This window comes from Chelon labrosus (assembly GCF_963514085.1).
Source record: "Chelon labrosus genome assembly, chromosome: 1".
NCBI lineage: Eukaryota > Metazoa > Chordata > Actinopteri > Mugiliformes > Mugilidae > Chelon > Chelon labrosus.
This window is the reverse complement of record NC_140337.1, coordinates 26,622,966-26,648,080: the sequence shown is the minus strand read 5'-3', so window position 1 is coordinate 26,648,080 and position 25,115 is coordinate 26,622,966. Positions and strand designations below refer to the sequence as shown.

Sequence of the window (25,115 nt, the reverse complement as noted above, 5' to 3'; positions counted from 1 at the left end):
CCCAACCACTCCCTACCCACGCACCTTTTAAACATGCAAATTATATTGAATATGACCCTGCACCTGAGATTCCCCTCTTTGCACGATCAGAAAATGAAAACATAAGAATGAGTAAGACGGGAAAAAAGAAGAACTTCACAGAAAGCTAATTGGAGACGCTACTCACTGGAGTGGAGGCAAAAATGTCCTCTTTGGCAGCTATCCTCCACGCGCCACAATGTTGGTTAATTGCATTTGCTCATCACATATGATCTGTACATTGATCGAATGAAAATGTTTCCTGTTGACATTCACAAATTCATCATGTGATGGCGCTTTTATAACAATGTGTCTTCAGTCGATAGCTCCAATTACATTCGGAAAACCGACTCTCACTGCAGATTGTTTTGCAAGTACTTAGGCAACCTTAGTACACGAGGCCCCTGGAGACTAAAAGACACATTTTAACCAACTGTCCCTGAAGTGACTTCTGTCTATTTGACCTTAATCAACTTAGCAGTGACTCCAGAAGGACGAGGACCAAGTCCAGCATAGAGAGGCTGAGTGAATTTGGTCTGGACTCTGTGGAGGAGAGTCATGGTTTCAGAGACGCTGTAGAAAGACAGAATACCTGCTCTGTGATCCAGGTACACTCCTACTCTGGAGGAAACAGGACCTGAGACGTCACTTCTGACTTTGTTGTAGTAAAATCTATAATTGTTTTTTTCACAACGTAATGACCAAGATTTGTCATTTAATCCAAACCAACATTCATATGAGCTTCCTGCTCTGCTGATATTCTTGTATGCGACTGCTACATCAACTCCTTTTCCTCTCCACTCCACCTCCCAGTATCAACGTCCAGTTAGACTCTCTCTACTCAGGACCTGAGGATAATCAGTGAATCTGTCTGGATGATCAGAATAAGACTGTTGTTGATTCATTTTTGATAGTTTTCTGTTCCCCTCAGATAATAACAGCCATGTGTTTGCTGTGTTTGGATCCAGTGTGATTTCACATGAATATTTCAAGAATTCATCTCTGGTCTTTGGCTCTGGTTGTGGCAGTAAAACATCCACTTCAGTCAATGTCAGTGAGGTGTTTCTCCTTGTTTCTCTCAGAATGTCCTGTAGTTTCTCTCTGGTCTTTGTCACAGCAGCTTTCACGTCCTTAAAGTACTTCAGAGGACGAATCTTGATGCTGGATGAGTGTGTAGACTCACTGGGTGGTGGCTGTGAGGGGTAGTTGTGTAGAAACTGGTTGTGATCCTCTGTGTTTAAGAGCTGCTTCAGCTCGGAGCCTTTCCTCTCCAGCTCAGTCATCTCCTGCTCCAGCTTCTCCTGAAGATCTTTGACTCGACTCTTTACAGTTTCCTGCTGGGATCTGACCTGCTGCTTCACATCAGAGCTTGTTTTCTGGATGAGACGGATCATCTCAGTGAAGATCTCCTGACTGTCCTCCACTGTTTTATCAGCAGAGCCATCGATGGTCTTCAGCTCCTGTCCAAGCAGCTCCACATCTTTCTTTCTCTCCTGGATTCCCTGCAGAATTTTTTGTAGCATCACCTCCACCTCCTTCTGCTTCTCAGTCCTTTCTGCTGCAGCTAGGACTGTTTCATGGCCTTTATGTTCATCCATTAAACAGAGATAACAGATACTCTGCTGATCAGTACGACAGAAAATCTTCATCACCTCATCATGACGAGAGCAGATGTTCTCCTGGAGCTTCTTGGAGGGCTCCACCAGCTTGTGTTTCTTTAATGGAGCTGCATCATAGTGAGGTTGGAGGTGTTTCTCACAGTAAGAGGCCGGACAGACCAGACAGGACTTGAAGGCTTTCCGCTTCCTCCCAGTGCAGACATCACAGGCCACATCTTCAGGTCCAGCATAGCAGTGATCAGCTGGAGCAGCTTGGAGTCCAGTCTTCTTCAGTTGCTCCACTAACTCTGCTAACATGGTGTTTTTCTCCAGGACAGGCCTCGGTATGAAAGTCTTCCTGCACTGAGGGCAGCTGTAGATTCCCTTCTGGTCTTCTTCATCCCAGCGGCTTTTAATACAGTTCATGCAGTAGCTGTGTCCACAGGGAATAGTCACAGGATCCTTCAGTAGATCCAGACAGATGGAACAAGAGAAGGTTTCTATGTCCAGCTGAACTCCTTTCTGCTCCATTTCACCTCTCAGTGTAGATGACTGTGTGAGTTTCTGTTTGCTAGAAGTGAAACTAGTCTGAGCTCTGATCTGAACAACGTGTGTTTCTACAGTGAATGGAGCCTGTCAGCTCTCACACTTCACCACATGCTGGTTACATCCATCTTCAGTTTAGAGATCTAAAGGAGAGGGAACAAGGAAACATGAGGAAATATGAGTGGAGCTGCTCCAGGAAAAGGAAGGAATTGTCAGACTTTGACTTATTCCAGGAAGAGGAACAGACTACAAAACAAATCAGAATAAAATCCACATCATTCGTGGTCATAGACCCCACAGAGATGTTAAGGATACTGAAGCTGCAGCTAAAATACTGAAGAAGATCATTACTGGAAGATCTGAAGACTTCAAGGAGACACTAGAGGTTAAATATATGTTTTTTCATGAGTGAAGTCAGTTTTCAGATTTTGGTCTCTTCTGCTTCTATAACTTGTCTTCTTTCAGACTGGTGGAAGGAAAACGTTCAACACATTTAGATGTTTGTTCAAGCACAGTTATGAAAACCGGCTGTGGAGGTTTCATGGAGACATCTTTGTTTCCCATTTTAGTGCAGCAGCCAATAATCTGTGTGTTTTTCTACAAATACACAGCAGCTACTTTACTTCTGTGATCGATCCAAACAAATATAGATGGAGAATCACGTAGAAAGAACGTAAATTGCTCTTATTATCCTGACATTTATTAACCAACGCTGAACAACCACGAGTCCTGGAAGAGATGTTCCACGTTACCGTTGAGCGCTTAAAGGCGCGAAAGGGAAAACGTTTGATTTGATCTGATTTCATGATCTGAATGAATGACCTACCATCAGTCAGGTAAAATATCTACATTGAATACAAAAGGTTATAGCCTACTTACTTGTTCGTAGCTACATGGAGGAAATGCTTCACGACACAACAGTAAAAATGTTTCAGATGTAAAAATGTTTCAGAGGAGGAAGTAGCTGCAGGTTTGAACTTGGTTCAACGGTTGCAAATGTAAATTTGTGGCGAAAAAGGAGGGACTGTGGTTATTTCCTGTTCCACAGCCTGAAAGAGACATGTGGCTAAAAACAATGTCCATTTAAAACTGTCTGTCTTATGACCAATAGTTGTTTGAAACCATCAAATAACAAAAGAATCAAACGTTTGGTTTCTGAGGATAATGTTGTGTACATGGAAATATAAATATATGAGGTCCTAACAGTATAATCATAATTTATATAAATTATATATAATTATTTTCTCTAAACCAACTTTAAAGCTGTCCATAGGTTTATACAGTCACAGTCTTCCAGTATCAGGGATGACTACAAAGAGCTCTGTCAACGCTCTGATAGTAGAATTCTCTTCTCCTACTGTTGAGGCCACATCAGTGGTTGAAGCTAGTCAGATAAACCATTCCCTGGGAGCACTTTAAATGCATCAGAGGCATGTATACTTCCAGGGCAAGAAGGCTTTGACGAAAACTCCAACCTCAAGGCCTTCTTCTTGGAGAACCTTCCCCTGTGCATATGTAGAAGACGGGATGCTTCCCTCTGTCTATTCAGGTCTGTTGCTGTGAGCTGTTGATTGGTCAGTCACCAACCAATTAGCTACTGAGTCACTATAAAAACAGGAAGTTGTTTCGTTTGCTAGGTTCTTCCCTGACTCTGAGCACATGCATCCCTTGTTCTAGGTTTCCTGACCTCCATGAGTGTTGCAGGTTTTTTTATGCGAGTCCAGTCCTGTACAACTTCATTGTTCACAGACCACTACTGTTGACTGTGCTATTTCCTGCGTGCTTCACCTCTCCTGAGACCAAATACTGCCTATCAGAGTTGTTGGGGTCTACTTGCCATGCTAGAAGCTACACTGCGTGGCTGCTGACACATTTCCACACGCTGCTGCTTTGCCTTGTTGGATTGCCCCTATTTGGTCTTTGCCTTTGTAAATACTTCCTTTTTGACTTGGCCTTTTTGCTTTGGCTTTGCCTTCTCTGTTGTTTGTCCCTGCTTTGTCTTTTTACCTGATCTGCCTCTGGAATCCATTTGCCTGTAGATCTCTGAGCCTTTTAACTGCTTTTCCCCTTGGCATACTTCACTTTAGGAGCATTTTATATTTAGAAACGTTCTAGTTGTTGGTTTCAGTGAACCAGGCCAACTTTCTTGTCGTGCACTTTCTGCTTGGCTTGATAGTGTTCTCCGATAATTCTTTGTGTGGACTCCCACTCACTGTATTTCAGAAGCTGAGAGCCTAAAGTGGTGGTGGCTGGGTCTTTCTGTTGGTGGCATCTCCTTCACTGTGTACCCCCTTGTTTGCTTGTTCACGTGTTTGGGGTGACCCTTCCCTGAGATGCCTCCTCTCCACCAGTAAGCATCAGCTCTGAACCAACTATTGATGGATGAGTATGTGGCAGTTGGCTCTTTAACATTTTATATGCCAGAGCATCACACCGACCCAGTGCTTCCGAACATTACCCTCACAATAGCTCAAAGTGGGGTGACAAAAGGCAGCACAGAAACATGAATCGCAACCTCCATGTCCACCGTCTGTGTCCTCATTCATACAACACAAACCTTTAGATGTGACGGAGGCCTTGAACATCTCTCTGCCTCTGGCTACATGGAGCGTTTCAGCCTTGAGCCCTATTTTGAAAAGAACATAAAACACAAGAGCACCAGAGTCTGCCACTGAAGACTATAGCTAACAGCACAGGCTGTTCCTGTACTGAAGGTGAAATAGATGCTAACTAATGGGAATTTCACTCTCTCACAGTAAGGGAGGTGAGCCTAGATTTGTTATCCTGAACTCAATGAGAGGCACATGCTGTACTATTAGTTGAGAAAAGGTAAAAGGCAAATTCCTAATTTGACCCATAGCCACTGTCCAACTTTGTAGGTACTGTTGGACTTACTTTGATGTACTGGTTTGTCTTTAAGAGATTTTTTATTTTTTTTTTTAAATTAGACGACACCTCCCACAGCAAACCCACTGAAAGTGTAAAGCCTTAAAGATTAAATACTGCATGGAGTCCTCAATCTTGTCGTCCAATCCAAAGAACAAAATGCTGTTAGACGTCCCTGTAATGGCTTTATCATGTTGGGAGCCCTCTCTCTAAACCTTCCTCCTCTCGCTAACCCTGAAGAGTATCACAGGTTACTCATTCTACACCATTATCATACTTGTATCTGGATTTTGTTCTTTTAACCTACTGATTGTTCTTGTGTAGCCAAGAATGATAGTTTACCAAATACCCGGTTGGTTAATGAGCTGCCCAGATGTTACAAACTTCAATATACTGATGATTGATCGGTCTCATCTATGGACTACGCATGTACATTTGTGGCCAGATAATCACACATCAAGAGAGACCCTGTGACCAAAGAGGGGGTGCTGGACCATGGACGTCCACAGTTGAAGTAATTCACTGATTAGTGAACTGTTATGGTTAAATTCTTCTCTTTTTTGTCTCTCTTCACCGCTCTGATGCCTCGTTGACCATAAGTGGTCATCTCCAGATGTTCTGGAGAGGCTGCAGGGCAGAAAAGGTGTTATCGTATTGAAGACAACATGCAAACATAAGCAGCTGCCTTCCTGCAGAACTTACATTTAGGTTAGTTTTTTATTCTGTAGTTCTGCCTTGCTTTTGTTTGTTCTTTGTCACATTTGAGGTTAGACACTTCTTTATCTCATCCCACCTTAATGTCTCTATGTCATCTTGGCACTTGTGAAACACAGACAGAGATCTGTGTTGAACCCCAAACTCATCTGTTTGTACACTCCCTTGAACTTTTTATGCCACACAATGAAGGACCACATCCTTTTCTGCAGTGACACACAGGAAAAGGAACTGCTTCTCTGCTGTTAGGAAGTTGAGGACAGTTGGTGAACCGTGACGGCTCTTCAGCTGACTTTTACCAGTATTAGCAGGTTTAGATTTTGCTAAAGCTATTTTTTTTATTCTTTCAGATTTGTAATACTATTTTTGTTGTTATATTTATTTCGCGTAAATTTATAATTAAGATGAAAGTGAATCAGATTCTCTTCTGTTGTTGTTACCGTCCATAAGTCCCTCGATTTCCACCAAGAGGACGTAACACTTCCATTGATTGTGACCGTGAGAATAGAGGAGGAGACACGAGCTAACACACAGTTGTTAGAAACAAAAGTTTAATGTCTGTTTCTCTGTGAAGAACTTCAGAGTTGTTGTAAGTCTACTGCTGGAGACAAGTAACAAGACAGAGCAGTGGATTGTCCTTGTTGTATCTGCAGAGAGTGGCCTTTGACCTCATGTGTTCATGACTCTTCACCTCTGTCTCCTCTCACAGGGAGAAGATGATCTGCATGATCCTGCTGCTCATCATCCTCAACTCATGTGTCTGTGGTCAGTTTAGAAATTGACTTGATGAAGTCCAAATCAATTGTCAGTCTTCAATGATGGAGTTGAAAGACTCCCATGTTCCAGTTCTCAGTGTGTCTGCTCCTCTCTTTCTCTCTCTGTCTCCTCAGCAGCAACATTTGAAGTGAATGTGACACAGAGCTCCTATCAGGCAGAGGAGAACCACAACATCACCCTGGAGTGGACCTTCACCACCAAACCTGACTCTTCCTACAAATATCTCTTTATCCTCTGTAGCTTGTTAACCAATCAGAAGGAGTTGGTTCTGTATCATGTACATGAAGGTGTTGAGGTGTCAGAGTCTCAAGATGAACAGTTTTCAGGACGAGTCCAGGGAGACAAAGACGTCCTCAGAGAAGGACGAATCAGACTTCATGTGTCCAGACTCAGGACTGATGACTCTGGTCTGTACCAGTGTGAAGTGAACACAGATTATGGCTTCAGCTGTGGCAGATGTGAACTCAACGTCTCTGGTAAGTTGATAAAGTAGAAGTTACTAGAAGTCCTTTTTAAAGATGCTGACTGTTTTTGAGACATGAAAAAGTATCAAGTAATATTTTGATGTTCTTTCCAGCAGCTGCTGATCAGCCTCAAACTCAGAGACCAACGTTGAGTCTAGGATCAGAGACTGGAGGAAGAAGAAGCCAACATGATGGACTGATAGCAGTAGCAGCACCTCTACTGGTTGTTTGCATTTTTTAGAAAAAGAAAGAAGTGTAGCAGGATGAGATGCTCCATGCTGGCTCTCATGCTGGTGAGTGTGCTGCTTTACTCCCCTCTCAGCCTCGTTAACCAATCAGCACATGGAGCCATCCTACTCAGCTCAACTCAACTCAAGTATCTTTATAAAGCACTTGAAACCACTAAAAGCACTAAACAAAAGCACAAAAACAGGATCTAATGCTGGGTTGAAGTCCAAGGCGAAAAAGGGTTTTAAGACAAGTTTTAAAAATGGACAGTGAGGGGTCTTGTCTGATGTGCAGTGGTAGATCGTTCCACAATTTGGGAGCAGCAACAGAGAAAGCTCTTTCCCCTCTAAATAACAGAACTCTATATACATAGAGAGGTGTTGTCCATCTTGTCGTCCTGGCCCCCATCTCTGCATTGCCTGTCCAGGTACTGTGGCAGTAGCTGCCTTGCTTTGTCTGTGTGCATGTCATGCAACCATGTAATCATCTGACAAATGTCTGCCTTGGAAACGAAGTGTCTGGAAGTAATATATCTATAATATAGTATTATATGTTTTGTTTTTAAAGGATTTATTGTTTTATGTTCATGTTTTACACATTTCCATTGTTTTCATGAATGAATTGAAGAATTGCAAATTTATTGTAATGTTTGCAAAGAAGGCAACAAGTCTTTATTAAAATAGACTTATTTATTCAGATTCAGTTCAGTCTGTTACTGTCATGAAATAAAATATATTAGCAGACACTGGAAACAACTGGAAAATACAGTATGAGAAGATAATGCAGTTTCATATAATTTTGGAAAATAATTTATTAAATAGAGATACAAGAGGAAGAATTTCTCCAGAAATGTAAAGAAAAGTGAGAGCTGGGATAGGCGTCCTTCACAGGACAAGCAGTTACAAAAGATGAATGAATGAATGAATGAATGAATGAATATAAAGGAAATTGCTGGAACTATTTTTCTGGCTACAAACTGAAATGACACCACTTGACCAGATGGTGGAGCTATAAGATAATTAACACAAAGCTGCTGACTCTCCAACTTCTCACAGTATTCACCAGGTTTCTTCCTGGATGTGTTTAAAGTTAACAGCTGGTGTGTTACTAAATGAGTTACCATGGCAACAGCTCCACTCATACTGAAAATACACGAGTTAAAATGTACTTTTGTTGATCAACTGACTCAAACAATACTGGAGTAAACAACAAGACAACAACAACAAAAATAAATGAAACTACATGAAATGATGAGTGAACATGAGTCTTAACTGAATCTAAATGAGACTATAGCTGAAGTCAGAGTGAACACAGCTCAGAGCAGAACACAGGACGACATGAAGACATGTCTGGAGCAGCTTCTCCTCAATGAGTCAATCAGTCAGTGACAGAAAAATAGCTCATAGAGTTGATGTTGTTGTCAGGAACACCAGAGATAAAGAGGAGCTCAGGAGGTAGACATGTTTCTGTCCATAATCTGTCTTCACTTCACACTGGTACAGACCAGAGTCATCAGTCCTGAGTCTGGGCACATGAAGTCTGATTCGTCCTTCTCTGAGGACATCTTTGTCTCCATGGACTCGTCCTGAAAACTGTTCATCCCAAGACTCTGACACCTCAACACCTTCATGTACATGATACAGAACCAACTCCTTCTGATTGGTGAACAAGCTACAGATGATAATCAGATATTTGTAGGAAGAGTCAGGTTTGGTGGTGAAGGTCCACTCCAGGGGAATGTTGTGGTTCTCCTCTGCCTGATAGGAGCTCTGTGTCACATTCACTTCAAATGTTGCTGCTGAGGAGACAGAGAGAGAAAGAGAGGAGCAGACACACTGAGAACTGGAACATGGGAGTCTTTCAACTCCATCATTGAAGACTGACAATTGATTTGGACTTCATCAAGTCAATTTCTAAACTGACCACAGACACATGAGTTGAGGATGATGAGCAGCAGGATCCTGCAAACTCAAAATGAGACAATAAAGTTCATCAGTTTGTACATTAAATATCTTGTCTTTGTGGTGTATTCAAGAGGAAGAAGAAGAATTCTTAATAAACTTCATATCAAATAAAGTCCAGCAGGTGAACAGACTGCAGCTGATCTTTGTGTCAGTACAGCTCCTGTTTATCCTTGAATTAGAATCTGATTCCATCTGAAAATGAAAACAAAAGAATGAGGTGTGAAGAGATGTTTTAAATAAGAGCTGTGAATTATGTCACGGGGCAGAATGTGCGTCAGTAGAACCGGTTAAACAACTCTAGCAGAGGGTTTCAAGAAGAAAACCATTTCCTCTTAGTAGTATACTTAGTAGTATCAGAGTGGAGGAATGATTTTTACCCACACACACACACACACACAGTGGGTGTGTTTTGGCGTACAACTGAATGCAAGCTGACGTACAACTGAATGCGGGTTGACGTACAACTGAATGCGGGTTGACGTACAACTGAATGCGAGATGAACTGATAATTATCAATCATTCATTCATCTTCTGTGACCGCTTGTTCCTGTGAGGGGTTGCAGGGTCTGCTGGAGCCTATCCCAGCTGTCATCAGGCGAGAGGTGGGGTACACCCTGGACAGGCCTCCAGTCTATCTCAGGGCTACACAGAGAGACAGACAACCATTCACACTCGCACCTACGGCCAATTTAGAATCACCAATGAACCTAACCTGCATGTCTTTGTACGGCGGGAGGAAGCTGGAGAACCTGGAGAGAACCCACGCAGAACATACAAATTCCACACAGGAAGGCCCACCCAGCCCATGGATTCAAACCTTCTTGCTGTCAGGCAGTGCTAACCACTAGCCACTGTCCCACCCCTGATAATTCTTTTCCTGATCAAACAGGTAAAACAGTCGATACTGCAGCTACAAATATAAACTTGATAACAGCCATGTTTTTTTAATAACTACATACCCAGCTCTATTTTTATGTTTATTGCTTTACTTCTCCTGACAGTTACCTTCAGGTCATATTACAAGGTTGTTCAGATATGACAATCCAACCTGCAGGTATGGCAGGTAGCTGACAGCAGCCTATCAGGTTGCAGCTGATCTGTGACACACCCAACAAGTCCGTGAACAAATTGTGGTGACAACAGCAGTTTGTCCATAACTATTTTTGTCTTTGACTGTGGGTGAATGTGTGTAGTTCCCTCTTTTGGTGAGTCTGTTTCTATTTTATTTTATTCTATTTTTTTATTTTTTATTTGCTGACTTCTCATCAGCTTTTAACAAAATGCAGCCTTACATTTTAACTGAGAGGTTTGCTGCTCATTTTGACATGCCTGACCAGCTTTTAGCCTTAAACTGTTCTTAAACTTTCTGACTGATAGAACACAGCAGCTTTCGGTAAATGATGTTAGGTCTAAAACCAGAGTCTCCAACACAGGGTCCCCACAAGGTTTTGTACTTTCCCATTGCTGTTCATTTTATACACAGATAGCTGCAGGTCTCTTAAAGAGGACAGTTTTCTTGTTAAATTTTCTGATGATACTGCTCTGCTGTCACTCCTCCATGGTGCAAAGACAGATCACAGAGGTGCACTTCCTGATTTTGTACAGTGGTGTGAGGACAGCCTTCTCGACCTCAATGTCTTTAAAACTAAGGAACTCAACATTGATTTTAGAAAAAAAAGTGACAAATACCTCAGCATGCATGATTTATGGTGAGGATGTGGAGATTGTAAATTCTTATAAATATCTTGTTATGGTTTTTGATTCTCAGCTGAAGTTTGAAATTGAGTTGGTCGTCAAACGTGCCCAGCAGAGAGTTCATTTATTGTGTGTGATTAATTCCTTCGGTGTCTCCAGATCTATACTTTGTACTTGTCATATATTGAGAGACTTCTTACTTTTTCTTTTATTTGTTGGTTTGGTAATATAACAGTGAAGGACCAAAAATGTTTAAATAATATTGTGAGAGTCTGCTCCAAAATGAGTGGAATCCAAATGTGCGACCAGAATTCTCTTTGCTTTGGGAGAAACATGTCCTCCAAAAAGCAAAAACTCTGATGAACCAACATCATGGTCTTGGAAATTAATTTGTTCTCATGCCATCAAGTCAGCGTTACTTGCAGCCTCCCAGAAAGACAAACTGTTATGCAAGATAACTTACACTGTTAAATATGTGTTGAGTTGAGGAAATAATTATTGAATGATCAGTTCTTGGCACAATGCACTTAAGGTAGCACGGATATGTGCAATTCATCCTCCATTTATTTATTCAGTTATTTATTACTTTTTTTTAACTTGGCAGTTTTTAATTTTTTAGTTATTAATATGTGTTTCTAATAAGCACATATTATCTTTTATTCTGGGTTGCTATTTTTAATGTTATTATCATCTTGCTTTGTAGAAACTGCATTGCCCTTTGGGGATTAATAAAGCTTTCTGTATTCTGTATTCTGTAATGCACCAACAGATTAAAGGAGCTTCCTGGTTGGATGCATTCAGGAGCTGCTTTCTGCTGTAGTTTACTTTTAGAAACATTAGGGTCTGGACCCAGACGCTGTCCTAAACCAACCTGGACCTTTAACTGATGAAATAAAGAGACTGATTCACCTTTTGATGGAGGATGTTATTATTGTTGATTTAAATGAAGGAAATCTGAGAGATTATTATCATATCACTATTCAAAACCTCATTGGTGGAGCAGTCTGTAATTCATACCTTTACCTGGTAAATACCACATGTGATTGGTCTGGACTTGAGGAAACAGTAACTGATTAATGTTGTCAAACTAAATGACATCAACACTGAAGGAGGAAGCAGCAGTGAAAGAGAAATATGTCACCACACTGTCATGACAGATACTGTCTATGGACAGATGCCAGAGTCTTTGTGGTTTGGTAGGTTGGGGGCTGGGTTGTTTGCATGAAAGGTGATGAATCTTCTCTATGTGGGTAACTGAGCACTGTTCCACTTTATTCTTAATAACTTCTTCCATGGAGGTTATGAGCTCTGATTGTTCTACTTGACTAATAATTCTATCTTCTAACAGTTAACAATGATCAGCAGCAATAATGAAACAAAGGCTTTATTCATGTTCTCATAGTTGAAATAAACAGAAACACTTTATTTGAAGATACAACATTTCACATGCTCTCTGTTTGAAATGTTATTTTTAAATGCAGTAAATAAATGTCCCTTTAAACTTTTACTGTTGATCCATGGTGAACAGAACCTGATCTGGAACTTGAAGATTTCTCTTTAGTGCATCAGTGACAGAAACACATTTGTTGATCAGAGAAAACTTCAACAAACAGCAGGTTTTTCTAGTGACTGCTTCCACTGCAGCGGTTGGAGTTGATGGAGTTTAGTCAGAAAGTTCTTTGGTCGGTGGTTTGGAACAAACAGGATGAAGAACAGGATCAGATGTTGGAACGACTGAATGAAGTCAGACTGTAGATTGTCCTTGTTGTATCTGCAGAGAGTGACCTTTGACCTCATGTGTTCATGACTCTTCACCTCTGTCTCCTCTCACAGGGAGAAGATGATCTGCAGGATCCTGCTGCTCATCATCCTCAACTCATGTGTCTGTGGTCAGTTTAGAAATTGACTTGATGAAGTCCAAATCAATTGTCAGTCTTCAATGATGGAGTTGAAAGACTCCCATGTTCCAGTTCTCAGTGTGTCTGCTCCTCTCTTTCTCTCTCTGTCTCCTCAGCAGCAACATTTGAAGTGAATGTGACACAGAGCTCCTATCAGGCAGAGGAGAACCACAACATCACCCTGGAGTGGACCTTCACCACCAAACCTGACTCTTCCTACAACTCTCTATCTTTCTATTGTAGCTTGTTAACCAATCAGAAGGAGTTGGTTCTGTATCATGTACATGAAGGTGTTGAGGTGTCAGAGTCTCAAGATGGACAGTTTTCAGGACGAGTCCAGGGAGACAAAGACGTCCTCAGAGAAGGACGAATCAGACTTCATGTGTCCGGACTCAGGACTGATGACTCTGGTCTGTACCAGTGTGAAGTGGACACAGATTATGGCTTCAGCTCTGGCAGATGTGAACTCAGCGTCACTGGTAAATTGACAAAGTAGAAGTTACTAGAAGTCCTTTTTAAAGATGCTGACTGATTTTTGAGACATGAAAAAGGGTCAACTAATATGTTGATGTTCTTTCTAGCAGCTGCTGATCAGCCTCAAACTCAGAGACCAAGGTTGAGTCCAGGACCAGAGACTGGAGGAAGGAGGAGATCATATCATGGACTAATAGCAGCTGTCGCAGCATCAGCAGTAGTAGCTCTGCTGTCTGCCTGTGTTATAGTTCTGATTTCTTTCAAAATTAAAGGCACAGAGAAAAAGGAAAGCCTCACTAGTTGCACAGATGTTTAATGTAGAGACTACAGGAAGAAGTAGACAAAGTGATGGACTGACAGCAGCAGTAGCAGTAACAGCTCTGATGTTTCTCTGTGTTATAGTTTATTTAACTTTCGTAAAAATACAGAAACAAATTCATTGTGCAGCTGTAAAGACTCAGAGAGACAACCTGACAGATGTAGCAGTGGTCTGACTGCGAGGCCAAGTAGGCCTCCAACATCATCATCAAGTTTGCTGATGACACCGTTGTTGTAGGACTAATCTCTCACAATGACTAGACAGCCTACAGGAAGGAGGTGTCCCACCTGGAGGACTGGTGCCAGGAGAAAAACCTCCTGCTGAATGTCAGCAAAACAAAGGAACCAAGTGTGGACTTCAGCAAGAAACAGCAGAGTGACTTCTACTCATTATCTGTGGCTCTGAGGTGGAAAGAGTGGACACCCTCAGATATCTGGGAGTGACCATCTCACAGGACCTGTCATGGACTCACCATCTGAACATCATCGTGAAGAAGGCCAGACAGCGTCTCTACCTCCTCAGACGCCTCAGAGACTTTAAGCTCCCTCTCAAGGTGCTCAGAAACTTTTACACCTGCAGCACAGAGAGCATCTTGTGTGGGAGCATCACAACCTGGATGGGAAACTGTACCAGGCAGGACTTCATGGTCCTCAAAAGGGTGGTCTGTTCAGCGGAGTGGACCATCAGAACCCCCCTCCCCAGCCTGTAGGACATTTATACCAAACGTTGCAGGTTAAGGGCCAAGAAGATCCTGAAACAGTCCATTCACCCCAGACACTCTCTCTTCTCCCTACTGCCATCAGGTTGGCGTTTCTGATGCCTGAGGACAAAGACTGAGGGGCTGAAGAAGAGTTACTGTCCACATGCCTACTCAACTCTGAGCCTTAACTGGACTTAAGTACCACTGCACTTTACCCACATAGCTGCTTTCAATACTGTAAATGTGTGTATATATGCAAACTACCCCCCTCGAAGTTTACACTTGAATTTACCATCTATATTTTATTCTATATTACGGTCTATATTTTATTTTATTTTTCTCGGTTTGCATTTACACTTATATTGTGACCAATACACATGTAGTGACTTGAATTGCCATCCACTGTCTTACTGTGTGTCAACTTTGGTATTTTAGTACTTTCCTTTGTGTTGGTGAGCCGAAGCCAAATTTCCACCTCGGTGGACAATAAAGTTCTATTCTATTCTATTCTATTCTATTTTATTCTATTCTATTGTTTACCTTGTGTATTATGTTCAATTACTCTTTTACTGTAGTACTTTTTTTACTACTGGCTGCAGGTACAAAAAACACATTTCACTGTGCATTGTACTATGTATAACTGTGCATGTGACAAATAAAACCTGTCTTGTCTTATCTTATCATATCTGAGTGGAGGACCTCCTCTATCAAATCATTAGAGCTTTAGTTAAAGACCTGAGTCACAAACCAACAGACTCCAAGATATTCAACATTGTTTTAAATCCACAACGTGACTCATGATATAAAACAGGGACATTGAAGAAAATTCTAGATGGGGTATCAGTGACAATGGGCCCAATCCATGGGGGTAGATCTATTCAGTCTAATTCTATCCTGAGTGCTGAGTGAGGGTCACATTGTTTTTAAAATGGAGCGAGCGAAAGGATCAGCTGTCTGGAACTTTTTCACACTACCTCAACCAACATATCAACTCTATGAGTTATTTTTCAGTCACTGACTGATGGAATCATTGAGGAGAAGCTGCTCCAGACATGTCTTCATGTCGTTCTGTGTTCTGTTCTGAGCTGTGTTCACTTTGACTTCAGCTAAAGTCTCATTTAGATTCAGTTAAGACTCATGTTCACTCGTCGTTCCATTTAGTTTCATTTATCTTAGTTGTCTTGTTTACTCCAGTATTGATTCAATCAGTTGATCAACAAAAATCCATTTTAACTCTTATATTTACTTGTATGAGCGGAGCTGTTGCCATGGTAACTTATTTAGTAGTGATGTGCCAGTAACACATCAGCTGTTTCCTTGTGAGTGCGATTTATTAATTTCACAATCCATGTTCACAGCTGCTCACCAGAGAAACTTTAAACACATCCAAGAAGAAAACTGGTTGATAAAGTTGGAGAGTCAGCAGCTTTTTGTTAATTATCTTATAGCTCCACCATCTGGTCAGGTTGTGTCATTTCAGTTCACAGCCAGAAAAATAGTTCGAGCACTTTCCTTTATACGCTGCCTGGCTGAAAAAAAAAAAGTCACCACCTGGATTTAACTAACCAAAGAGACAATCAGTGAGGCTAACTGAAAAAAGGCTTCAGTTTGCTAGGGAGCATAAAGATTGGACTCTGGAGCAATGGAAGAAGGTCATGTGGTCTGATGAGTCCAAATTTACCCTGTTCCAGAGTGATGGGGGCATCAGGGTAAAAAGAGAGGCAGATGAAGTGATGCACCCATCATGCCTAGTGTCTACTGTACAAGTCTGTGGGGACAGTGCTATGATCTGGGGTTGCTGCAGTTGCTCATGTGCCCACACTCAAATAATGCAGTCCAAATTTCTAATTAGAATATTTTAGCTAAAAATAAATAAAGTAATTTATAAATTTTAAAACACAGATTGTGAATCCTTTCCAATCTTTGTTAAATGCTGTGGACTAAGCTATTTTCTGATGAAAAAGACTAAACAACTGTGCAACATATATAGCCGAGCCTTTATTATAGTTAATCTAATCTCTTAACAATTACGGATGACATTTGCCTTCATAGTTATTTCTTTTATCCCTTTAAACATAGAAAACTGCATTATCGGCCTCACCAAAAAATACAGTTAAAAGCAAAGACAATTATCATCAACATTAAATTTAATGGATACATCTTTAAAAATTAACATAAACATTACCTTGTTTGCCAAGGATGCTTTGTGCTGGGTACCAACTTCAGCCTACAGGAAAAGACAAATAGTTAGTATGGAGGTAGAAGAGGTGTGTGTCAGGAATATCAACATGGGGGCACAAAGCTTTCATAGCAGTAAGGGTAAATCTGGCTGTTCTACCTGTAGAACAAATATTCAATTGTTGTGTGAAGAAGTTTATTTGAGTATTCTGAACTTAGTAGCTTATGAGCTGTGTAAAAGTCATTACAAAGAAATTAAAAAAATATATACAAATTAAAACAAATGTTTTAAGTACAGTACACTCACAAATTAAAAAGAAAAAAATGACTATTTGAGTGTAAATGATTTAAAAAAATGTAACTCCAAACTTAAATATTTTAAATTATTTACTCAAAAACTTTGATGTAATCGGTTTCCACAAAAGTTTTGAGTACTCTGAACTTTTTTGGGTTTACAGTGTAGAGTTGATGTTGTCAAACTGAAACGTTCATTCCCTCTCTGGCTGCCAGACAGAATTTTACACTAAACAAGTTCAGTCTACAAGGTAACTGCAGTTACCTTGTAGACTGAACTTGTTTGCTCAGTACTTTACTATGCTTCAAATAATGTTATCTGCAGCCAGTGTGTATACAGGTTGTGTCTCTAATGCTGGAGGAATATGTAGAAACACATATGTGATTTTCAAGTCTGTGCAAGTACTGACACATCCTAACGACTATAAAAACTTGTGCTCACATGTGGGACAGCAGAAGGGAGGAATGCGAGGCTGTAACAGGGTGAAAACAACAGCAGTTTGTCCTTAACTATTTTTTATTCTTTCCTCTTTTGATGAGTTAGTTTTTATTTTATTGAGTAAACTGGATGTTCTGTGTTCACTGTGGGTTTAGACGAGGTGTTGTGATAGTTTTCATCGTCTATCCAGAGCAGAAAGAATGTAGACTGAAAGAAGAAACAACCAGACGAGTCAAGAGGAGCTGAACACACTGTCAAGGTACGTGTGGAAGTTAGTTTCCAAGCAGGAAAACCAGAAGTGTCTCAGTTCCAAAGCTACGTTTCTTTTGCTGGAACAAGTCAAAGTCCTTGTTACACTCTGTGGAAAACATGAAGTGAAACAACAATGCAGAGAAGGTTGTTGGACAGATGAGTTTTTCTTTGTTGCAGTAAGAAGGACTTGAAATCCTCTTTCAGATCAGAACTCACACGTTCCTATTGTTACATTCATTTAGCTTTATGTCCAGGAAGGTGTTTTAATGCACCAACAGACTAAAGGAGCTTCCTGCTTGGATGCATTCAGGAGCTGCTTTCTACCAGTATGGGTCTGGGTGTATAAAATCATTCTACTGATATTTGCTGATTGACAAAGTTCCCTCAGCACTTGATGATGCATGATACAGATGTGCTGTCTTTAAGTGTAGAGTAGTTACCTTAGTTAATAAACCAGAGGAGATGGTGGAGTCATCGTGGGTCTTTGGGTCCACTGCTCCTCCTCTTTCTACTCTGAACTGCTCACAACAGACATTTGTTGTATCAGAAGTGTCACCTCCTGAAATGATGGTTGTGATCATTGTTGGTGTTTGTGTCTGTGTAGAATCACAGTGTGAATGGAGGAGTCTGGAGGGATTGTGTTTCAGAGACCAGTCAAATATTCTCAGCAGTTTGATTTAACTCATGAACTCTGGATGTTTGAATCTGATAGAATCAATGACTCATGAATGAAAGAAGCTGTGTTCTCATTTAACTTCAAATAGATTCAAAGAGATTTATTGATATATGAAGGTGCTTTCTATTATTTATTTAAATGAAGGAAATCTAAGAGATTATTATCATGTCACTATTCAAAACCTCACTGGTGAAGCAGTCTGTAATTCATACCTTTACCTGGAAATACCACATGTGATTGGTCTGGACTTGTGCAAACTTGAGGAGGGACCAGAAGTGAAAGAGAAACTCCCTGCAGCATGTAGAGACAGAGAGACACCAGATGGTGCCAGAGTCTTTGTGGTTGCGTAGGATGGGGACTGGATTGTTTCCAGTGTTCTGTTTTTACGGAAGGTGAACAGTCGTGACTCATCTCCATGTTATGTTCTATGTTACAGACAATTTCACACGGTGTGATTAATAACTTCTGCCATGGTCGGTGGTTTGGAACAAACAGGATGAAGAACAGGATCAGATGTTGGAACGACTGAATGAAGTCAGACTGTAGATTGTCCTTGTTGTATCTGCAGAGAGTGACCTTTGACCTCATGTGTTCATGACTCTTCACCTCTGTCTCCTCTCACAGGGAGAAGATGATCTGCAGGATCCTGCTGCTCATCATCCTCAACTCATGTGTCTGTGGTCAGTTTAGAAATTGACTTGATGAAGTCCAAATCAATTGTCAGTCTTCAATGATGGAGTTGAAAGACTCCCATGTTCCAGTTCTCAGTGTGTCTGCTCCTCTCTTTCTCTCTCTGTCTCCTCAGCAGCAACATTTGAAGTGAATGTGACACAGAGCTCCTATCAGGCAGAGGAGAACCACAACATCACCCTGGAGTGGACCTTCACCACCAAACCTGACTCTTCCTACAAATATCTCTTTATCTTCTGTAGCATGATAACTGATCAGAAGCTATTCATTCTGTTTCATGTACATGAAGGTGATGAGGTGTCAGAGTCTCAGGATGAACAGTTTTCAGGACGAGTCCAGGCAGAGAAAGACGTCCTCAGAGAAGGACGAATCAGACTTCATGTGTCCAGACTCAGGACTGATGACTCTGGTCTGTACCAGTGTGAAGTGAAGACAGATTATGGCTCCAGCTCTGGCAGATGTGAACTCAGCGTCATTGGTAAGTTGACAAAGTAGAAGTTACTAGAAGTCCTTTATAAAGATGCTGACTGATTTTTGAGACACGAAGAAGTGTCAACTAATATGTTTGTGTTCTTTCCAGCAACTGCTGAAAGTCAGAGACCAAGATTGAGTCTAGGACCAGAAACTGGAGGAAGAAGAAGCCAACATGATGGACTGATAGCAGTAGTAGCAGCAGTTCTACTGGTTGTTTGTATCTTTTAGAAAAAAAAGAAGTGTAGCAGGATGAGATGCTCCATCCTGGCTCTCATGCTGGTGAATGTGCTGCTTTCCTCCCCTCTCAGCCTGATTAACCAATCGGCGTATGGAGCCATCCTACTCAACTCAACTCAACGCAACACAACGCAACGCAACACAACGCAACACAACACAACGCAACGCAACGTAACGCAACGCAACATAACGCAACGCAATGCAACTTTATTTATAAAGCACTTTAAAAACAACCACAGCTGAAACAAAGTGCTGTACATAGGTAAGACAAACTATTAAAACTACTAAAAGCACCAAACAAAAGCACAAAAAGAGGATCTAATGCTGGGTTGAAATCCAAGGGGGAAAAAGGGTTTTTAAGACAAGTTTTAAAAATGGACAGTGAGGGGTCTTGTCTGATGTGCAGTGATAGAGACGTGACTGACTCGTGGGGAATCCCAGACCCAATGGGCATGGTGTTACAAGCAGGCCTTTGACACTTGTTTATACTGTTAGCCCTCTTTTCCTTGGGCCCACATTTTATCGGACAGGTGTAGGGTTAAATCTCTTATTCTGGTTTTTCTTTTGATCTGATTTTTGTTTAATGAGGATCTTATTTCATTTTTTGGATATGTAGTTTTGTTCACCTTGTTTGACCAAACCATGGTTTGTTTTCTTTTCTTTAAGTTGGAAATCATTGATTTTTTGTTTTGTTCAGCTGCCAACAGGTCTGTAAATTTACTGCAGCTGATAGTTTTTCAGAACTTTTCATTATTTTGTGTACAATTGTTATCTTTGGTAAAACATTGGTTTCCCTTGTAAATATTGTTTTATAAAAAAAAACTCTCTCTGATCTAAGTGCTCCTCACTACAGCATACTAACGGTGTAAACAAGTGTAATAGGCGGTTTCGACTTCTGCTTTAAGTTGAAGCAAAAGCTACGGCAACAGCCCAGACCCTACGTAGAGCCTAGAGCTGTAACTGATGCAGACCACAAGAGCTGTGAGATAAAGAGGAGCTCATGAGGTAGACACCATCCTGGACTCTGTTGGTTTGTGACCTGCATTACTAAACTGTTTTTGTGATATACAGTAGAACAATATGGTAGTCACAAGCCAACAAACTCTCGTATTTTCAAAATGGTATATTTAATGTACATAGTTTCCTGTGTTAATTAATGTCAATATTAGTAAGAATTCAAGTTCTTCCTGCTTTAATAACTAATGTCAGTGTTAAAATTGTTCTGTCTTTCAGTTAAATAAGTTGAAATGTGGCCTTCATGAGGTTAAAAACAGTTATTTACTGGCACCTACTGGCAAGAGGTATTTACTGCAATCAGAGTTTTCATTAAGCTCAGAGTAAACAGTCACTGGTTTCTTTTGTGATAAACTTCTGCCTTAAAAACCATCTGTATGGAAGTAATATGTCTATAATAGTATTACCGATTTTCTTAATCAATTAATTGGACAGAATTGTATATTTATTGTAATGTTTCAGTTTTCCAAGCAAAGAGAGCAACAAATCTTGAATAAAATACCATAAAAGTCAAGGCTGTGTGTTTATTGGAGGACTTGGGATTGTTAACTGTCTGTCTACAGCATTGCTACAGTCAACGCTCTGCCAGGGCAGCACAATCATTCTTTTAAGTACATTTTGTGTCAATTCCTACTTCAGCTTGCTCAGTCCTGCATTTGGGTCCTCTCCCACTATCCGCCAACCATTTCACAGAACGTAGCCTATGCCGGTGCAAGCCATTTATACTCGTGCGCTCATCATTCTGGCTCGCTCTGTAACAACACCACCCAAATAATAGTCCGTGCTGTGTCTGTTTTGCCTGTCAGCTCTAGCAGAAACGGCATAGCTGGTGGTACAGAAAGACAGCAAACTGATAATACCTTATCTTATGTTGTGATGTCAGCTCAGGAAGATAAAGAACAGGAATGCAGTTGAAATATTAAATTATAAAGTTTTAGCTTTTTAAAAACTCAGCTTTCAATTTTTTAAAATGTTTTCAATCCTGGAAAACAAACTAATCCACCTGGAGATCAGAGACATGTTAGAAATTCTGAGAAGATGTTGAAGAAACTGACTAGAGAGCTGCAGCTGTTGAGCAGGAAAACTCTGGTATCAAATAATAATTAGGCCAATAGCTTTGACTTTTCTGGTATTTTAATAAATACTTATTGCTTCCTTTGGTTTGTTTGTAAAACTGAAACATTACAAAAAATGTACAATTCGATTCAATTAATTAAGTAAATTAGAAAGAAATTAAATAAATACATAATAAATATCACATGAAATCAATATAATACTATTATACTCATATTACTTCCAGACACTTCGTTTCCAAAGCAGAAGTTTATCAGAAAAGAAACCAGTGACTGTTTTACTCTGAGCTCAATGAAAACTGTTTGACTGCAGTAAATACCTCTGGCCAGTAGGTGTCAGTAGATAACTGTTTTTAACCTCTGAGCTCATGAAGGCCACTTTTCAACTCATTTAAAGGCAAGTCTTATAAAACTAACTTTCTGTCATATTTGCTGAAACTGATCCTATGTTCAAGTATAATTGCATGAAGCAGGTCATTTTAATTGGCTCCTCTGGCCCCACCTAGAGCCTGTAGCGCGATTTGCAAGACATCCACCGCTCCACATTCAGATGCACTAATCACGTCCAGGGGTGTATCTAACAGAGTGTCAATCACTGCTCATGGACACGCATTTCATAGCGCCCTCCCCTCCCTCCACCACCTACCTCGCACCATTGGCCGCGGGCGTGTAGAAGGAGCCGGGACGTAATCCTCGTCTGAGGCCTGTGCCTCAGCTTCACTCTCAAACGTCTAACCACATCAACAGGTAGCGGTCATATATCTACCACATAGCAAACTGATAAATCTAAACTGTGGAATAAAACGCCACAATGAATGCTTCTAACTGTTACTGATAGCAAACATCACCGATGTAGGCTACTTTCAGAAACATCCTAACCTTGGTTTTGTCCTAAAGTTGACTATTGCTAAATATTTTGACCTAAAGTAGGTCAAATTATTTAGCAATAACGAAGGGTATTATAAAAAACTACGTCGGTGTGTTCCATGCTAGTTTGTTTACTCGCTCTCTCTCGGTTCTCTGCTCGTGCACAGTATTCCAGGGCTAATATGCACGCGCTCTATCGTGCACAGCTCTCCCTTGTGGGGGGAGGGGCTTGCGAGACCTTTTTGGGCTTTAGCGGAAAGTGGGGAGGGACTGAGAAGTTGTGGATGTTCAAATTTTTTGGCTAAATCCTGGATCTTCGCAATCCTGCCTACTGCACCTTTAACATAAAAACGGAACAATTACAAACACTGACATCAGTTATTAAAGCTGTAAGAACTTCATGTCTCTTGAAGATGTTCCAGCACTCATCCAAGGCTTCTTCAGGTACAAATCTGATCTGTTCTGAAATGTGATGAAGACCACAAGAGGGCGCCTTCATCCTGCTAACCAGGGATGTAGTGGAGGTTAAAGCTCCTCAACTCACTTTGTCCACAGTTTGACTTCATCACATGTTATCAGGGAGATCAAACCACATTTAGAAGCTGTGAAATGATCTGGTGTGTTCAAGTCCCGTGGGATAAAACACCACTTTTATAAATCTACTCATGTCCATATGTGTTTGGACACTGTTTCTGTTGGGTTACTTGTTAATCAGAACATATTCAAGTTACAGTTCTATAATGAATCTGGGATTAAAGTGCAGACTCTCAGCTTTAATTTGTGGATTAAGTTTCCTCAGTTTGACAAACAGTTAAACTGAGTGAGGCATCTAAGCAATAAAGGATAGTGCTGTCTGTGATGTGTGTGTGTTGCTTGTATGTCTTTATGCCACTGTCAAAGACAATTTTCCATTTTATGTAAGTTTTTATGGACATTAAAGAAGTCTAAGTCTAAGTCTAAAGCTCTAGATATGAATGAAGTTGGAATTTACAAATAAAATTGACTGAAACCAGATGAACGGAATCAAACAGAATTTATTACAGACTCAGAGTACACATTACACCACATTAATAATATCAGCACCTTTAGGAAAGATCCGTTGTTCATGTGCTTCACCTGCGTTCATGAGGTGAGGTTCCATAACACTCGATAGGTCGATCGGTCAGACATACGTAAATGTTGTATATGTTCTTACCACGAGGACAGTGGGTCCGTAGCAGTTTCCTTTTGAGCTCATTTCTTTTCTCAAAATGTTAGTAAGTCAGGCTTAACTAAGACGTTAAGTATCAGACTCAACGTGACACTGAATAAGGAAGCGAATTAGTCAAAATCACCACCATCACTGCCAACACCAACCCTGCTGAAACCAGCAGATATTCTCCAATACGTAGGGTCACAAAGACCACGAGTACGAAAATAAAGATGACTACGCGTTGTGCCATTATTAAGCGTCTCTTGTTTGCTACCACTGAGAGTTGCAACAGGATTTAAGTGCTGACATGTCGGCCCTTGCTTTTTATGTACCTGAGGGAAGGAGGAGCGTGGAGGGGAGGATCGCTAGAAATTGCTAGAAAGTACTAGAAAGTAGTAGAAATCCAAAAAGTAATCTTTTCAGAAATTAAATGTAGAAAAACAAGCTGACTGGAATCCAACAGTATAAACTAAAGGAATTCAAAGTTTAGATTATAGATGCTTTTGCAGTTTTCACAATCATTTCCAACACACTGGCTCCCAGTGAGTGTGAATACAGAGACAGAGAGAATCCTCACATGCAGTCTGATCAGAGAGACGACAGGCGGCACCTCCACCATATTAGCTCATTCCTTACAGAGCTGTATCAGCCGTGGTGCTGTGCGTTCCTTCATACTCCACTATGCAGTACTCTGACATGCACCTCTCCAGATATATTACAACACATCGCAGAGATTCAGACCAAAACAAATGGTTGAGAAACTTTAAGAACAAAATAAAACAATTTGAAAGGAATACTAAAGAGCTGATGAGGTATAGATGGAACTACATGTTTCCCTGATTAATGAATCTGTCTTCATGAACTGTGAATTCTTTCTGTTGGGTTTCATGCTGCATAAGGTTTATTTAAATATGAACTGTTTGTTGGCACCCCTTAAGTAGCTAGTTAGAGGCTGGTTTCTTCTCTTTGTGTCTTTCACGTCTGCTTATTTGTCGTCTGTTGTTAACCAAATTTAAAAAACTCTGAGCGTGGATATGATTATTGAGTTATCTTCCTGTGTGTTACATTGGATTTGGAAATTGTTGTGTTTCAGAAGATGTGTTTAAAGGAGCTCCAGTGAAACTGGGCTTTTAATTCCTCCAGTTTGTGTGTGAATATCCTCAAATTAAAGCTGAGAGTCTGCACTTTAATCCAAAATTGATTATAGAACTGTAACTTGAATATGTTCTCATCAACAGGTAAAACAACTGAACACCTACTGCCCAGAGGTATTTACTGCAGTCAAACAGTTTTCATTGAGCTCAGAGTCAAACAGTCACTGGTTTCTTTCCTGATAAACTTCTGCTTTGGAAATAATGTGTCTGTAAGTAATATGTCTATAATAGTATTATATTGATTTCATGTTATATTTATTTAATTTCTTTCTAATTTACTTAATTAATTGAACC

General features: G+C 40.5%; 1 protein-coding gene, 1 long non-coding RNA gene and 1 pseudogene across 3 annotated transcripts in view; 2 read left to right on the top strand and 1 right to left on the bottom strand.

Annotated features, from left to right (window-relative positions):
• The window catches only part of LOC311505499 (tripartite motif-containing protein 16-like), a 204,388-nt gene that overhangs the window by 51,801 nt on the left and 127,472 nt on the right, over positions 1–25,115 (top strand). The window lies entirely within an intron of this gene.
• Positions 474–2,281, bottom strand: LOC311504901 (tripartite motif-containing protein 16-like; annotated as a pseudogene). The gene has a single exon. The product of its transcript is annotated as a tripartite motif-containing protein 16-like (transcript).
• Positions 17,227–21,032, top strand: LOC311509498. Its single transcript, XR_014699843.1, has 3 exons — positions 17,227–17,451; positions 18,557–19,288; positions 19,391–21,032. It is a non-coding gene; the product is annotated as an uncharacterized lncRNA (long non-coding RNA).